At 47.8% G+C, this 18784-nt stretch overlaps 1 long non-coding RNA gene across 2 annotated transcripts in view; it reads right to left on the bottom strand.

The window, feature by feature from the left end:
• Positions 1-1153: 1153 nt before the first annotated feature.
• LOC132023592 (uncharacterized) overlaps positions 1154-18784 on the bottom strand; it is a 46004-nt gene continuing 28373 nt past the window's right edge. Inside the window, exons 9-11 of one of the 2 annotated variants that reach the window (XR_009405997.1) lie at positions 16495-16598; positions 15893-16016; positions 1154-2111 (exon numbers count right to left, since the gene is read on the bottom strand). This is a non-coding gene — a long non-coding RNA (uncharacterized LOC132023592). The remainder of the gene's footprint in view (positions 2112-15892; positions 16017-16494; positions 16599-18784) is intronic. The other variant, XR_009405993.1, reaches the window with a different exon arrangement.

Genomic DNA, 18784 nt, shown 5'->3' on the forward strand with positions numbered 1-18784 from the left:
GCCCAGAATGTTCCCAGAAGTCATCAGGACTCTTCCTGTAGGTGAGAACAGCCCTTGTTGACTCTCAAGCTGGGGTGGGATATGGGGTGGGGGCGGTGTGAGAGAAGTTAAAGTTGAAAACAGTACGATCCCACCCTCAGGGATAAGGCTGCAGAAAGCCCAAGTTCCCTGCAGCTGACACAGCAGACCAACAGCACACTCTGCCCCTGCCCTTTGCACAGACCTCTCCTAATATTTGGAGGATCATGGCGGGAGTACATATGGAGGCCCACATGTGCCATATGGCTACATATGTAAGAGTTATAAATAAAGATAACAACTGTCAGATACAATATGTTCCCTCCTCCTCCATTGATAGATATACTTTTATATCAACCTAGAAAGCCAAGTTTCAATTTAAAATTCTCAGTATTCTCAGTTTTCTGTACCAAACCTGGAGGCCTAGGGATGTGTAGGCTCCAGCCTCTGCCATATACCTCTTCTCTTTCCACCCTTGGCTCCACCCACATATTAAAGGCCTTATGCTCATGCGTGTGAACATCCCAGACAATGTGTCCAAGCGCCTCCACAGACCCCTGTAAATAGCCACCACTTGGCCACCCTTCAGATCTTGGGAGGCATTCTGTCCTCAGAGGGATGGACCAAGGAGGAGGTCCACGCAGCCCCTGGAAGTGAGCTTGGAGCCATTATGTCAGGGAATTATGGATCCCAGGAACAGTGAAATCTAGAAGAGGGCAATGGGCTTGAGGTGAGCACATCTTCTTGGTCCCATGACTCTTCTGTCCATGTGGAAAACATGGCTAGAAGACAATCAGAGTAGGGAGCTGGATCAGGCACTCCTCTTGCCTTACCTAACAATGATTCAGCCCCCAAACCACCACAAGTGTGGATTCTACTATCCCAATCCACTGCCAGCCAGCCCCCTCCCTCCACACCCCTATCATTCTCTCCATGTTAGAAGTTTCTCCCTTGCAGTTGGTGATGGAAAAGTCCCTGAATCAAAATGCCAGCCTGGGCTCACAGAACCACCCTTTGCTGGAGAGCCTGGTCTCTGGCAAGCCAAACCAAACAAAGTGTCCCGCAGGGGTCTCACCGGCCGAGACTGCAGCCCATCCTTCACCCGCCCCCCTCCCCACACCGCCAGGCATCCGCAGATCTAGGGCTTCAGAAACTCATCTCATCACTTCCCTTTTAATCTCCACGTTAGCACTTGTGCCCTCCTTCAAGTGCTCCAAGGTAATTTTAAAGAATACCTCATTTTGCTTTCATTTTGCTCGGGCCTGGCTTTCCCATAAATCAGGGCTAAGGCAGAACTTGAGAGGACTGGGCTAATCAAGACTTCAATCTCAAGAAATGTTTAACTATAAATCAAAATAGTTGAAGGCTCTCCAGATCCTCAATTTTCTTTGAAAGCCTAGTTTGTCTTGTTTTCTTTCTTTACCCCCGACTTCTCTCCATCTCCCTCCTTTTTTTTTTTTTTTTTTTTTTTTCCTGATTGACCATGCTGAGCTCCAAATTTCATCCTGGTGCCCCTAGAAATATTTCTAAATCGTTTGAGATGTTTTCTTCGAGGCAATGTAAGAGGGATATTACTGGCGCGAAGAGGTGGGGGTGAGGGCAATTGACGGCATCTTGCTAGAACTGGAGGAATTTCAAATTTCGGGAATTGAATGATCCTAAAAAGGCATGAGCAGGAACTTGGCTGTCAAAGGGAAGAGGAATATAATCAGCAGAACCATTCACTTTGATCACCTTTTTATTTCAGATACCTGTTTTTCTAACAAAACATCTGAGCAGTGTTACAAAACAAGAGTAATTTAATCAGATCCTCTCTTATAGTTATAGGGCTGGCTGGGGTTCTGGCTTGGGATCGTCCGTGAGGTTGCAGTCAGAAGGTGGCTTGAGCAGGAGTCTTCTCAAAGGCTCCCTCACATATCCAGCACTTGGGCTGGGAAGGCTTTAACAGCTGGGGTTCCTCGGGCATCCCTTCCTCTCTCCACCATTTCTCCCTACAGTCTCTCCAGCATGGCGGCCGCAGGGTAACCAGACTTCTCACATAGTGTTTCAAAATACAGGTTGTATTATTATATAGTATGGTGAGGCCAGTGGATCTAGAGAAATTACCATTGAAAAGATAGTTTGTTATACTGACAAATCTTAAAAAGAAGGGGCACGGCATGCCGCGGAGAGCCACATGGGGAAGCACCAGTGTTGGTCAGGGGGTAGGAAAGGAGAGCCTGTATTGTATTTCTGTGGGAAGGGACAGGTGAGGCAGAGTATGCAGCCTTTGGATTGACTAGTTTGAATAATTTCTGTAGGCTCTGGGGCATAGAAGGTGCCTCTTAGTTTTCTGGTACCCGGCCCTAGGATGATGAGAGCAGGTAGATAGTGGCCCAGAATGTGAGAGCCCATTAAAAGAGGCAGTTGGGGTATGGGCCCAGTATCGGTTAGTTTGCACTCCCAGGTGAGGTGTTTGCCATCTCTAGGAATTCGCTAATCCTGAGGAGGGCAATCCCTCCGCGGTCAGCAAGCTTCCAGATGTCAAGCATCAAAATACAGAAAATAAAAAAACATGGTTAATACACATGGTAGGTAGCTCAGGGCCCCAAAAGCCTGTGTCGAAAGCCATACAGAGCCAGGTAGACATTAACATTGCCTTTTATGAGCTAGCTTCCAAAGTCATGCAGTATCATCTGTCACTTTCTATTTGTAAGAAGCAAGTCATTAAGGCCAGCCCATAATCAAGAGGAGGAGAATTGGACTCTAGCTTTCGTCAGAAGGGTGGCAAAGAATTTGTGTGCACATTTTAAAACCAGCACACCTCCCATAATAGAGTCTCTGCAACCTATCCTTAAGGGCCAATGGGCACCCTCCCCCATTCCTTACAACTCAGAAGCCTTAGAGTTGAAAGTTAATAAATCCAGTTGCCCCTCTGTTAGCACCACATTTCCCAGCCAAAATTCCAGACATGGTGTTGGAGTCAGAATAACCTCCAGGACCCCCTTAAATGGCAGGGGTTGAGGAGAGGAAGTGTGATCTCAGTGCTGTGAGCTGTAGGACCCTGCCACCGTGCAGTTCATTGTTTAGTCACCATACACGTGTCAGGCTGTCCCAGGAGAGGTCCAACTCCAGGGATGAAAGAGGACAGGCAGTGTTATTCCACCTTATAGACAAAACAGTTGAGGCTGCCTGAGAGGTGAAATACCATATCCAGTGTCGCTCAGTCCATTTGTGGGCAGGCAGCGGTCTCATCTCGCTCCCCCACCTAGGAGATCCCTGCACTCCCCGACTTCCTGCCTGTTCTGGAAGACAACATACAGGAGAGACTGAGGAGGATCCACCGCCAGTGTGTGCACATGCTTCACAGGTGTACAGGCTAGAGACTAAGGGAAACAAAGAAAGAACTTCCAGTCTTGAAAAACTGAGATGGCAGGAAGGAAACCATAGGTGTCTCTGGAGCTGTGCTGATCAGATTCATCAAGGTGAGGCAAAGAGTCTTGGGGGACAGCCTGGAGGATGACGGGGAGTAGTGAAGCTGCAGAAACACAGCTGAGACCCCACTGACCCAGTGGAATCGTGTGTTCACTCTGCCCCAAAAACCACAGCTGGCTCTAGGGCAGAGAAGAAAAAAAGCAGGACGAAAGATGTCATTTAGAAGCACTTACTGATAGATGTGGGCAGAATGATTGACCCAAAGAGGGAGCTATAGATAAAAAGGGAGATGATCCCATATTATAGCAAGATAGCATCCAGTTCAGAAGACTTTTGTTCTTGTCCCACTGATTCAAGAAGCAACGAGAATCCCCTGGCCATAGAGATGATGAACGAAAGGGTTCACCATGGACATCTGGTCCGGGTAACCCAGTCTCTACCTCTGGCACCAAATAGTATAATCCCTGATCACAGAACAGACTCAGACAGCCCCCAACTAATTAGAAAGGAAATGATATGGAGCCAGAGATGCCAGGAAAGTGTACACATCCCTTTGCTCCAGGATTAGAAATTCCAGACTTCCAGTCTTAGTATTGCCAGTCATATCAGAACAGGGGCATAAAGTACAAAGATGAGAAAGGTTTTTATATTTCACTGTGTGCTACTAACCATTCGTCATACTGATCAAAGCCCACATCAGTTCAAAATAAATTCATTCATTGTTTAAAAATTAAAAGAAAATGTAAGGTAACCAATAAATATAAATATAAATAACCAATAAATATAAATATAATAAATATTAAAACACAGAGAATTGAGTCCAACTTGCTCAGTTTAGAGATGAGGAAACAGAGGTCCAGAGAGGGGATGATTTTCCCAGGTCACATACAAGCCGCTAGCAATGTGCTCTTTCTACCACCCTTTTCTGTTCCCCATGCCATTCCCACCCTGCCACTGGCACCAAGGAGCAGAGATTTTACTTCATCTTCACTGTGCATCTCCAATACACAAATCTCTGGAAACTCTGAAGCTACCCACTCCCTAGGAGCATTTCAAATGACTAAACAGAACCCCTCAGTCTCCACACATGACGTGTCTGAGTCTACCTCCCTCCTGGCCCTTGAGGGTGGGGTTTCCAGTCGGATCTCCTCACCACCCACCAGGGCCTTGTCTCCTGCATGGAATCTCTGGACCCTGAGAGATGAGGCTAGAAAAGTTAAATGCTTTCCATTCCAATTCTCCATTGCTGGAAAGAGATACTGGAGAATGGGAGGAGAAGAGAAAATATGTGTGAGGCTTTTTAGCATGTTATACAAAGCCTCCTGTGTTCCAAAATCATCTTCCCGTCCCATTTAACATTACTCCTCTTTCCTGTCTCCCATGCTGTGCTTACCCCATCCCACCTGGAATGATCTTTCCCAGAATCTCTCCTGACAAACTCCTATTCATCCTTAGAAACCCAGTGCAAATAGCCCTTCCTTTCTGAACCCTTTCATGCTTCTCACCCCCATCCAGACATTACAGACTGTCCTACACACTAGGTCCCACCTTCACCACTGCCATGATGGCTTGCTTCAACTTCTATCCCCACTGTCCCTCCCACTAGATCCTAAGCACCCCAAGAGCCTGAATGTGATTTAGTCATCATAAGTCTTTGTAGTCTAAACCAGTACCTTATACCTAGTACTTATTCAATGATTGTGGATGAATGAAATAATATAGGCACTAGGGGAAAGAGACAGGAGAAAGCACACAAGCTCCCATACTCAACCAGCACACCCTAAAGATAAACCTTAGGAAACAAAACATCCAGAATGGAACTGAGAAATACAATATGAAGAGTGGCATGTTGATAAACCAGCCCTCCAAAAAAAAAAAAAAAAAGAAAGAAAAGAAAAAAAAGGGGGCCTTAATATGAAATACTTGCCAATTACCATGGTGTAAAAACCCGTACCATGACTGATCACAAGCTACCAATGTGAACTCACTAGACACAGAGTTGGGGAGAAGGGTACACAGTTGGATCTCATGAGCCAAATGGTTCCCACCCACTACCGAATGCAAGCCATATATGTAATTTTTAAATGTTCTAGTCCCACCAAAACTGTAAAAAGAAATAGCCAAAATTAATCTTAATGTTTTAGCTCAGTATATCCAGAATATTACTTTAACATCTAATCCCTACCAGAGATTTATTTGAGAGAGAGCAGGAGTGGGGAGGAGCAGAAGGAGAGGGAGAGAGAGAATCTCAAGCAGACTCTGTTTAGGAGCCTGACTCCAGGCTCCATCTCACGACCCTAAGATCTTGACCTGAGCTGAAATCGCGAGTCAGACGTCAACCAACAGGGCCACTCAGTTACAAAAGATTATTAATGAGCTATTTTACATTGCTGGTTTCATATTTAATCTTTGAAATGCCAGGGTGTACTTTACACTGCAGGACATCTCCCCTGGGACTGATTGCATGTGGTTAGTGACACCCAGTATGGGACAGCCCAAGCCCAATCAGAGTGAGAGCCACACAGAGACATTGTGACGTGAACATCTGTCATTTTTAGGATGTTGTCCATGATTTTTTGAATGCTGTTGCCTTTTTACAACTTTAGGCAGAAACAGTGCTTCTCCCATGGGCTAGGTTAATTTCAGAGAAGGTCTGTTGCGGCTCCGGCCCATATGGCTGCTCTCTCAGGATCCTGAGCACTTACTCATTACTACACTTTCTTTCCAGCTTTCAAAGTTTAAGATTGAAGGCAGCCAGTGAATACCCAGGTGGAATTTTCCCTCTGCTCCACATGCCAATTTAGGATCAGAAATTGCATCCACCACCCCCCACCGACTGCTCCTCCCATCACGTGACTGCTAGGAGTGTGGGTGCGCAGATAATGAAGCTGGACTTCTCGGAAGCTAAATGTGGATAGGAAGTGGTCAGAAATTCACCTGTTGATTAATGGGGGAGGTAGGCTGCTGCCCAGAAGCCTCAGGGAGGAGAATGTAAGGCCTTCATTTTTGAAAGGAGAGTCTGCAACTCTCCAGGCAGTGACCTGGGCATCAGAAGTCATGGGTTCCAGCTCAGCTCTTCGGGACTATCAGAAAATCCCACAATCGCTACAGCTTGTTTTATCCTTCTGTAATCCGACATTGAGAATTTGGTGGTAGGCTTCTGATACAACAAAATGATGCTGATGAAAATGCTCTGGAAAAATGCTAAATGCTGGGATATTGAATTCAAAAGCTGCAGACCTTAGCAAGACATGCAGACTGGAAACCAGAAAACAAGGGTTCTTTTCTTGGATCTGTCAGAAATAGGCTGTGTGCAAGTCATGTTACCTCTCTGGGCCTTTTCCCTATCACTAGAATGAAAGGGCCCATTTAAGTGACCAACATAAGCTAAATCATGGATGACATGATTTAGCTTATGTTCCAAGCTCCATGGCCTCCTCCCTCCCCCAGAGTCAAACTGCCCCCACCCCAGCTCTCTAGCACCATCTCCTCCTTCTCTCCCCTTTCTCGAGGCTTCAGTCACAATGACCTTTTTGTGGTCCCCCATGGCCCTCAGCTAACACCTTTCCATGAGGCCCATATTTAAGTTGAAACCCCCTCCCCTGTTTTGTTTCCCTCGTAGTAATTTCACTCTCCCAGCATACTTTTATTTATGTATTTTGATGTTTATCTCCATTCTCTAGAATATAAGTTCCATAAAAAGAAGGAAATCGTGTCTGGTTTCTTAACTGGGTATGTTTTCCATGCCTAAAACAGCACGTAGCAGGTATTCAACAAATATTAGTTGAAAGAAAGAAAGAAAGAATGAATGAATGAATGAATGAATGAATGAACACCATTCCAGCTCCAACATTCAAAGATTACAACTTCCTATCGATAAAAATCAACACTTGAAACAAAGGGATTGATAGCCAGGATTCTAGAAAACTTCTTATTCACGGGCATACCCAAATTACCTTTTCCCCTTTTGAGGTACACACAGCTTGGTCCTCCTGGAGCTCTGAACCCAGGGAACAGAAGTGAAACAGTCAGGGTGCTCTCCATCTGGTGAGCCCCAGCCTCCCATTCCTAGTGTCTGCTCCAATCCTGACGCCACTCCCACTGCACTGAGATGCCCCTGACTTCTCCTGTCCCTTCTCCCTCCCCATGAGCCATTTTCAGGAGATGCTCTGATAGCCCATCAGCACAGTCCCTGGTTTGAATGTGAGTCCCTGGACTGCCTCCTCCTGAACAGCAACTGGCTATACCCTATCTCACACTTCATGCTGGTTCAAGGCTTTCCCTATGACATCTCTCACTGGGAAAAATAAGACTTCATTCATTCGCTCACTTATTCATTCAACACGTACTTATGTAGTATGTTGGAAATAAGGAGGCAGACAAGGCATAGTTCTCTTTTCTCATGTGACACAGGCAAGCAAAAACAAATACGCTAATAAGTATATAATACGCTGTCAAGTGGTAATAAGTACTATGAAAAAGTGAAATAGGCTGGGGGAGAGAAGGGCAGGGAGTGCTGCTCTAGGCCTTGAGAATGACCTCAGTGTAAGGGAATGAGTCACGCATCTGGGACCAACCAGTGTGAAAGGCCCTGAGGCAGGAGTGTGCCTGGCTTGTCCAAGGAACACGAGAATGTTAGTGCAAGTAAGAGTAGAACATGAAAGGAGAGGAGGTGGGAAGTTAGATGATAGAAACAGCTAGAAGCTGATTCTCATAGACCATGGAGGCCTTGGTAGATCATATTGTATTCCCAGTGTGATGGAAAAGGATTGAAAGATCCAGAGCCGAGAAGCAACGTGATCTAATTTGTGTTTTCAAACACTCGTTCTGCCTTCTGGGTGGAGAATATTCTGTAGGGGAACAAGAGTGGAGGCAGAATGGCAGGCCGTGGCAATAGCCCAGGTGATGCACAATGGGGGCTCCAACCAGGCCCTCCCCCACTCCCCGGGGGACTGCACCATTTGAGGCCCCGGTCTTCCATTAGAGCTCACAGGTTCCGTCCTCCATCCTTCAGTCTAGTCATGTGAGTCAGTGGTTTGCAGCCTTTGGCAACTGCCACCTGCAAGCTGAATGGGGCTCCCAAAGGTAGGAGTGGGGGGCAGGCAGGGATTAGGAGGGACCTAAAATGCCAGCTATAATGTTGCTCCTGTATTGACCACTTTAAGGACCTATAGGAGAATGTGCATGGTGGGAATGACATTATAGGAAAAAATCTTTATTCTGCTTTATCTTTTTAATTATGCACTCACAAACTCATTGCTGTTACTGGTAATGCTTGCCACATACTGCCCCATACCCAGTGTGTCAACCCTGGGAATGAGAAAGAACCTTCTTCCAGGATACCCTTCGGAGTACATGGTTCTCCATCCTCAGATTCTGTTCTCTGTGTATTTCTTGGCTCCTGAACCAGAAGGTAGGCTCCCAGCAGGCACAAGCCACGCCTCCTTTGCCCCAGTCTAGTGCGCTGTTGCCACTAGCTGATAGATGAGCAGAGGGCAGTAAGATCTTCCAAAAAAAGCTTCCAGGGCTTTGGCACCAGTTGGCGTGAACACTTGCCTTCATGAGCCTATTGAGCTAAAAGGGGTCTTGGAAGTCATTTATTCCAGCTCTGTGATTTTCCCGAGGAAGAAAGAAGAGAGGTGAAGGAGCTGACCCAGGGCCCACAGCGCCAGGAAAGGCAGGGGCAGATAGTGAAGCTCAGCCCCCAGGGGTGCTCCCCACCATCACCAGCCGATGCTAGGACTGTGCTGGTGCTGAGGACAAAATGCAGAGGGGATCGAACCACGCTGCTTTGCAATCTTTGCAGCCATTCTAGACAGTAGGAGTGAATGGCAGTATTATCCCCATTTTGTAGGTAGAACGAGCAAGGCCAAGAACACTGAGTGGTCCAGACCATATATTGAAGTGGGCAGGGAGTTAAAAAGCTGGGTTGTTGTTTTTTAATCCGTATAAAGGGAAATGTAGGGAAGAATATGATAATGGTATGTGGTTATAATGATATGATATGAACATAATAATGATAGCACGTAAATATGATCATGATATGACTGTCATTCAGAGGGATTTACATTCTTCCATGTAGGGCCTGAGAACAGAATGAGGACCAGCAAAAGGGAGGAATGGAGTGTGGATCTGGGCTCAGTAGGAGAGGCAACTTTCCGATATTGAGGGCTTTCTGAAAGTAGAGGGAACAGACGGGGGAGATGGTGGACTCTCGGGTCCCGGAAGGATCTGGGTCCAGACTGGAAGTCAGCCAGGCAGGGGTACTGTTCACAGATCCCAGACTCACAGAGGCAGTTGGACTGGATGGCCTTTGAGTCTGGCATTCAGTAATTCTGAGCACAGGGATCTTGGTTTCGGGTTCCTTCCCTTTGAAACTAGAGTTTCTCCCACCCACTTGGCTGGAGGCATTCTCCCCAATAAAGTCATCCTAAAGGATGACATCAACAAGTCTGCCATCCCCCAGGATGGAATAAGGAGAAATGGCCTTAAGGCACGTGACTTCCGTTGGACTTGGAGAGACTTCCTGCATCGTGAGATTGAGATCCTTGCTAGAGGGTGTTGCAAGAACTCCTCTCTGGGTGATCCCTGGGGAGAAGGCGGATACCTATGGACCTCGGTGCTGTAGATAAAGCAGTGTGGAGGCAGGGGGATGGAATTCATGACCTCGCCAGGTTCCTGCCAGCCCATTCCTGCTGTAATTCTGTGATAAAACCATTAGAGGACCCAGAGGTGGTTTAGCCTCATTTCTCCCATTCTGGTGACAGAACACATTTTTTTTTAAACCCTATAAACCCAAAACCATAATTCTTTTACAGCAGAGGGAAAGACAGGATAGTCATGCACGGTTTGCAGCAGGGGAGCGGCAGGGAGAGGTTAAAGGAAGAAGAAAGTCTATTCAGATTGTGGTTGCCCTTTTCCATTCAGGCGAGGGTTGGAGGGTGTTAAACGTGAAGTTTGATGACCGAAAAAAGCAAAGGGAAAGAGAAAAAGGAATGTGAAGAAACTTAAGCCTGCAGTTTTCTGATACACAGAAGGGAAACCCAAACTCTGCTCATTATGGCCCACATTTATGGCCGATCATAATAGTAAATTACAGCTCTGCGGCCTCGGCCAGGACCGTGCCGTTCTTCCCATGTGCTTCCAATTTAGCGCGTTTGAAGTTGCCCTGGATATTTATTTGTAGGGGATTTACTGCGCAGAACGATTAAAGTTTGTTCTTGTTAGGAGTTTGGGGCTAGTTTTGGGGGTGGGGAAGAGGGAAAGGGAGTGTTAGCTAGAGAGAAGAAGGGGGCTGCCAGGTACCCCGAATGAATACATGTACATGTTTTAAAGTGCGCGCGCACACGCACACACACACACACACACACACAAGGGCCCTTTGTTTTCAACATGGTGAGGGTCCAACATCTCTGACTGCCATTTTGTTTATAGGAAATCCTTTATAATGCACGCTTAGTGTTTCCATATGGAATTCTCATAGGACATTTCCCCGCACCACCCTCCTCTCCCCCCTCCCCTTTTTTTATTTGGATAAGGCAAGAGAAAAGGGACTGTACATTCCAAAGATTCATAGTCATTCCGGATCAAATTCAATGGATTTTGGCAAGAGTTGAAAAACCCAGATGCAGGACTTCAGCCTCCTGCTGAGCCGCCTCCAGCTGCGAGTGTCTGGTGGAGGCACTTGGTAAAATCATGAAAACCCTATTAAATTCATGAAATATGATATACTGTCGTTTCAGACGAACTTTCCATTGAACTGTCCACGAAGAGAGAATTCGGTTAACTTGCCGAAGAAGGGGGAAGCGGCAAGGCTGGGGCAGGGCTGGGAGGCAGGAGGCCCTATTGAGGAAAGCGCAGAATTTGCGCTGGGAATTTGGAAGAGCTGGCAGATTTCTGGGTGTGGGCAGAAGCCTCCTTCAGACCCGGGCAGCACCAGGCTTTCTCCGGGTTTGACAGTCCCCAGAAAGGGAGGTGGCCACTGCGATTCCTCTCCCCATCAAGGTGCCGAGCTTCCGACTGTGGTCCCCTTCCCCTGCTGCGATCATTGCTCCAGAGCACAGCAGACCCCTGCCGTCTCCAGAGGGTAATTACTCTCCAGCCCTTGTTTCGGAGCTGGGGGCCCGAGGGCAGTAGGAGAGAGACTGACTCACTCACCCAAGGCCCAGCACACTGAAAGTTAACTCAGAGCTCCTGAATCCCAGTTTAGTTCTTTCCACCAAAGCATGCCACTTCCGTGGATAAACAAGGCAGAGACCTTCAGTCCGTCTGCCCCAGATCAGAGCTGCTGACAACGTGGTTTTTTGCATGAACTCATAGGCCGGGGCTCCCCCCAGCTCTGAAACAGTCTATCCTAAAGAAGTTGGACACTCTAAGTTCATTTCCTATTGGACTGTAATTCACATCATAAAACTATTGCATGTTTATTTTCAAACAGAGCAGGGTGAGGGCTCCCTGGAGGTTCATTGGTTTTGTTTTCTGGAAACCTCCACAGGACATGGCAATTGCAGGAGCTCACATGTATGTGCAGAGTTCGCCTTGCAGGAAGCCAAGTGGGGCCCTCCTTCCCCACATGTCTTGGCACCCTAGTCTGGACCCCTGGACTGGAAAGGGCACACAGAATGTCTTGGCCCACCTGTCATCCACGCAGTGGTCCCTGAAATAGGAATGTCACCCAGTCCCGGCATCTCTTTCCTAGCTGCCAGGGCCAGTGTCGTACATGGAAGAGGATGAGAATAAAAGCTGACTGTGATTGAGTGCTTAGAGTATGCCAAGACACTGTTCCCAGAACTTGGCATGAGTTGAGTGATTCCACTCTAACAACAACCCTATGGTGTAGTGACACCATTATCCCCATTTTGCAGATGAGAAAACTAAGGTAAACTGCCCAAAGTCTCACAGCCAACTAAGACTGCATAACTGACCTAAGTGACTGAGCCAGTATTTGAATCTCAACAGTCAGGCTCTAGAGCCTGAGCTCTCTCACTACCCACCGCCTTCCCCAACCGTTCTTAGTTGGTCTGTGAAGGAGCCTGAGGTTCCACATCTCTAACAAGCCTGCGGGCACTGCAGCAGTCCACGGAGCAGACTCTGAGTGGCGAGGCTGAAGGATATTTACCTGATTGCTTGCCTCCACCAAAACAGGCCCCCATAAGAAGGCAGCTGGAAGGGTCAAAGACATTTCCTCAATTTCTCGGCTGTGGCCCAGGCTAGCCCTCCTGCCACCAGTAGAGACACTAGATTCCACTGGGAGTCCTGGAAGGTACACAGTTTTGGGGGCCACAAGAAGCCCTGGGATTGAAATCTGTGCAGCAGCTGACACCAGCCAGCTGCCACAGTTCCAGAGAGTCCCAGTCTGTCTACGTCCCTAGCAGGTGCTGTCGCAAGTATATGCTGATCACTGGGGCCAGGAACAGTCGACACCAGTGCCCCTCTTACATCCCAGCGAGAAGGCTGCTGACCAGAAGGAACTGGCCAGTGTGGCAGTTCCCACCTTCTTGCTGGGGACTCTGGACAGACATTTAATCTTCCTGGTTCCATGTGTCTGACGTGGAAAGTGAGAGGATTGCACAAGACCTTTCAATCCTTCCTTCCCATCCCCATCCTTGAGTCTACAAAAGCCTGTATGGTAAATAAAAATTCAGCCAGCCGTCTGCCCATCTAAATGCTCTGTTGTCCTTGTGGCCAGTACCGCACATCAGGATATCAGACAGAACCCATTTCCTTTCCAGTGGGAGGCTGAGCACCATAAACATAGGTCTCCCACGAACCCAGCTGCCCTATTCCTGGTCCCCATCTACATCTTGGGAAGCAGATGGAGAAGGCTGGTTCCCCAAAGTCGCCAAGCAGGCTGCCTGAGCCCCGAGACTGGAAGGCGGGAGCCTAGTCCCCAGGGCTCTGCTTCACAGCCAAAACACACCGTATCGTGTTCCTGGCGGCTCTGAAGGCCTGGTGCAGCCAAGAGAAACAGGCATTTAAGAGCAGAAGGGGGCAGCATTTGACCCCTGGCCTCTTTGGTCTGGCTCCCTCTGACAGGGTGAGGCAAAGGGCCTGGAGAGGGACAGGGAAGCCCCATAGACACCCAGCCCCACAGAGCTGGGCTCACATCCCTAGCTCCCCGGATCTGGGTTTCAGACTATCAAGCCCTGTGGCCTTTAATGTTACTAAAACATCATTCCTTATAAGGGCTGGGCACAGAGGAGGTGGACAGTAAAGTGACGCCATTCCTTTGAGTGACTGTTGTTAATGAATCAGACACTCCCCAGCTCTGTTCCCCAATCTCTGCAAGGGACTTGGAACCTGTATTATCGAACAACTGAAGATTCAGGGTTCTAGACCAGGGCTTTCCAGAAGAAATGTAAAACAAGCCACCAATTTGTATCACATACATAATTTTAAATTTTTAGTAAAAAGAAAAAGTTTTAAAAAGTCAACCATCTTAAAATATATTACATTTAAAAAATAAAAAAATAGCAAGTTTAATTAATTTTAATAATTTCTTTAATTTAGCCTAATATTCAAACTAGTGTCATTTTGACATGTAATCAACATTAAAAATAATTAATGATATCTTTTACATCCTTTTTCTTGTACAAAGTCTTTGAAATTCGGTGTGTGTTTTACATTCACGGCATGTCCCCATTTGAACTAGCCATACCTCAAGTGCCCAGGGTCCGCACGTGGCTAGTGACGCCTGTACCAAATTGTGCAAATATAGAACAGAAGACACCAGTGGGTACCAAGCCAGTGGTGGCAACAGAAGTTGGCTGGGGGTGAGCCGGGCTTAACGTTCCTATTATGTCCAACATCACCCCCCAGCCGTCCCCAGGAATGATCGCGTTAATAACACTGAAATGCTGAAAATGCTCTTCTTAGATGTGGTGACTAGGCATTTCCTCAATCTTATGCAAAGGACAAACAAAAGGATTTTTGGAAAACTTTGCTATTTTTATTGATTTTTCAGCAGTGGACTTAAGTGAAAACAAGAGGCTAGCTATGCACACACAGTGTTAAGACCACAGCCTTCAGGACATCTTACTCCTACACTCCTTCAGTAAATGTTTTGGGACTATGACCAGTGGAGAGGCATTGGTCAGGGGCGGGGGGTGGGGGTAGTTTCTCAACAAATGAAGTACTTAGTGATGTTTCTTTCTTAAAATGTGATTTAAATGAGGACCTTGAATACCAGAATAAGCCGCATGGGTGCAGGGTTGGAACAGATTCAGGGCCTGAAGGGGTCAAAGGAAGGGTTATTGCATGCAGATGGGTTATTTGCTGGTAGAGGGGACGTTTGAGAAGCCCCACAGTATAGACGACTCAAGAACAGGGTACCAGGCTGGGTGACGCAAGGGTGCCAAGTTAGGAATGGTACTAACTATAGCAATGGGAGTTTTAAGTATAAGACATGTCAGAGAATACTGGACATCAGATACAAGGTTCAAGGTGACTGTGGCACAGGATGGGGGAAAAGCAGAGTGCACAGTCCTCATCCGTTCAGAAAAGGGCGCTGCGGTTTTCTCTACTAACCTCACGGCTTGTTCAACAAGCTTTCTTTGGTCCTTGTTTTGTTGTGAGGATTGCAAGGTTCTGCAGGTCCCTTTCTTGTCCCCTGACACCCTCCTTTCCTTTCTCTCCTGGACCAATTGCTACCTCTGCTGACAGAAGGTGGCGGGACAGAGGGGAGCACCCAAAATGGTGGGCTCAGTGACACAGGCCCATACAACCCTTGGCACCTTACTAGTCCCTTCCTTATAAAAACTAGCCTGATAGACTGGAGGCTGAACCAGATGTCATCTAGTGCTCAGTTCTGGAACTCTAGGCAACAAGCCAAGAACCTGACAGCCTAAGTCTTGCTACAAAAATGAGGCGCCCACACACGGACCTTATGGCACACTGTTACCCTGATTCCATCCTGGGCAATGGTCATGTCTCCCCAGAACAGACTCCATCCAGGCAACCACCCAACATCCCCCCTGCGTCACACACACACACAGGTATAGCGACACAGGTACACACATGCACACATACACACACACAACAAATAGACACACATCTCCAGATGCACACATAGACACACATATGCACACACAGAGACACATACACCTAGATGTGCACGTAACCATACAGGCACACAAACACATACCCAGGTGCAGACACACACACACACACACACAAACGCACACGCATGCACACAAACCCACAGCTTCCTCCCTCTTCTGTGTGACTTTATCTACTCTCCAGAAATGAACACTTCTTTCTCCAAAGCATAGCCCTTTCCTCTTTCCAAACCCTGCCTACACTTCTAATCTTCTGTGAAACCTTTCTGTATTTATCCTTAAAATCTGACCACCTCATTGACTCACCTGTCTCCTCAACAGTGTTATCTACTTGTGCAACCAGCTTTTTAAACTATTTCCTTGCATGTGGCACCTGGGTGGCTCAGTGAGTTAAAAACATCTACCTTCAGCTCAGGTCAGGATCCCAGGGTCCTGGGATCGAGCCCCACATTGGGCTTCTTGCTCAGCGGGGAGTCTGCTTCCACCTTGCCCTCTGCTGCTCCCCCTGCTTGAATTCTCACTCTCTTCCTGTCAAATAAATCAAATCTTTTTTTAAAAAATAATTTAAAAATAAAATAAAATATTTCCTTGCATATGAAAATAATAGTATGCTTTACAACCTTTCAGTGTGTTTGCACACCTATTACAGTACCAAGCATGATGTTATGCAAAAAGCAGAGCTCATTTAAAATGAGCTGGAAAAAAAACGATCTCCAAAGAGTCATCATGTATAATTAATAATAGTTAACATTTATTTTGCATTGAACAATGTGCCTAGTCCTACACTAATCACTTTGGATACAATACCTCATTTCATCAGTAACCCTCTAAGATAGGTATTACAGATTTTTTTATTAAAAAAAAAAAAAAAAAAGCTGGGAGATAGTAGATTCTAGAATACAAGGCAGTCTGATCTCAAATGCCACACTTTTGCCCCTGCACAAAACTACTGTCTGTCCATTTACCCATTACCTACACTGAGACACACAGACATCGAACGAATTACCTGAGGTTAGCGGGTGGGGGCCAGAACCAGGTACTGTCCCCACTGAGTGTCACTGCCTCCTTCAAGCTTGGTAGTTGAATTCTCCCTTCCACGTGAGAGAGGTCCTATATACAGGAAACAGCAAAGACTTTACAGCCAGGCAGAGCCTCAGTTTCACCTTTTGTAAGAAAGTAGCGCTGGTTACCTAGCCGGGCTGCCGTGAGGGTGAGGCTGAGGAGGACCCGCACGGGGTTTCCTGGCACAGAGTCAATGTGCGGTTAGTGCCGGCTCTGGGCTCCTCTCTCCCTCTGGCCTTCCCCTCCTCCCCCGCCCCAATGTTACACACTCCTCAGCCTCGCAGGCAGCATCTTGTTCAGTTTGCCTGACTTTGTCCTTGGGAGCCGATACCAGACCAAGTGGGCTGCCCCGAGCATACTCATTAAGGAGCTTTTGCCCCCGGACGATCATGAAGACGCTGCGGAAACCGGATCTCAGGGCTCGTGCTTCATGGAGGCTCTCCCGCTGAGTGGTGCAGTTTCCATCCAAGAAAAAGACAACCACCCATTGCGGATGGGAGGAAAGCATCTGCTCTGGAAGGTCCCCCCTCCCCTGTTCACGGGGAACCTGTCCCCCTCCCGTAAACTCTATCTGTGCTCTCCAGTCGCCCTCGCCGGTCTCGCTATGGTGGCATGAGGCTAAATTAATTAATGTGTGTCAACCATGTGGAAATGTTTGGCTTGCCAAGTGCTCTTGATAGGTTTGAAATACTATCGGAAGCCGTGGAAGTTGGCACGGCTATCTGGAGCAGAATTGATCTCACCCCCAGGACTCCTGAGGTTGACTTTGGTTAATGGAGGCATGTGCAGATAGAGCGGGGTCTTCATTAAAAACACTGTGCGTGTATTTCAGACCCTTACTGGGGAACAGGGAGACAGAACGAAAAGGGAAAGACATGGCCGTGGGGATTCTCCTATGATGAGTTGAGCCCAAAGGGAGTTCCCCGGGGGTTGGGCAAGAGAGAGGGGGTGTCTTGTAAAGTGAGGCACATGGGGCTGGGTGGGTGTGGGTGTCCCCGGGAAGCAAGAATCCAGTCCTATAATTATGGGTGCTTGTATCTGTGTGCGCACAGGGAATGGGTGGTCATGAAATGCCCTTCCCTAAACAGATTCTGCTTTGCTCTTGCAACTCCACAAGGCTCCTAAAAAAGGAGGCAGGGGGAGAAGCACCCTCACCCAAAGTGGGACAGACAAGGGGCTGGGCTTGGTTCCATCACAGCTGTTGTATCGTAGGGGGTCAACCGGAAAAGTGGAACCAGTAGGAGATAATATATAATATATAAAGAGATTTATTGCAAGAAATTGGCTTATGTGATTATGGGGATTGGCTTGGCAGTTCCGACTCCGTAGCGAGCTGGAACTCTCAGGCACAGGGTGAAGCTGCTGTCCGCAGGTAGAATGACTTCTTTTCTTAGGAAAGCTTCAGGTCTGCTTGTAGGTAGGCCTTTCAAGTGATTGATCATCTAGGATCATCTAGGATCATAGATCAACCGATCCATGGTGGACTGTGATCACCTCTACCAAGGACCTGTATACCAGCACCTGCGTGGGTACTTGAGTAGCTGGGGACCACAGCTCAGTCACACTGGTCCACAAAACTGCCCATCTCAACCGCTCTGTCCTCCCACCACTCAGCCCGCACCTCCTCTACCATCAGGCCCCCCCCCACCACCTCCAGAAGCCTCCTGCTCTCGTGCCATTCTCCAGTGTCCTAGTTGCCCAGGAATGGCCCGTGAGCTGACAGCCAACCCCATCGAAACCTCGAACGGGTCTCCAAGACAGGTGCCTGCATGGCTTCTCCCTGTTCGTCACTTCTCCAGCAGGTGCCTGCAATGGCCTCCTACCTGCTCTCCCTGCATCCAAACCCTCATTGCCAGGAGAGGTATCTCTAAGCTCCATACCTGGTCTCACTCTTTGGGGACCGAGACTCCTTCAGCAGCTGCCCACAGGGATCCTGTTGAACCACAGGCTCCTCCCAAGTGGCATCTGGCCTTGTCTGTGTGCTTCCATGGCTCCTGGAACTAACCACACTGCCCACCTCCACAGCAAGGCCCACGTTCTCCTCTGACGTTCACATGTGTCTCTGCCTCCTCATTGAAGACTGGCTCCCCCAGTGAGGGAAGCTCCTGCTCTGGGCTCCCTCTCCCTCTTCATGGGGATACTCCACTCTGGGACAGAACTACCCGCCTATCCTCTGTCCCCACCTCCAACTGAGCATCGCACCTCTCTCCGGCAGCACCCATCCTGACATCTGT

This window comes from Mustela nigripes, chromosome 8, assembly GCF_022355385.1.
Source record: "Mustela nigripes isolate SB6536 chromosome 8, MUSNIG.SB6536, whole genome shotgun sequence".
Classification (NCBI taxonomy): Eukaryota; Metazoa; Chordata; class Mammalia; order Carnivora; family Mustelidae; genus Mustela; species Mustela nigripes.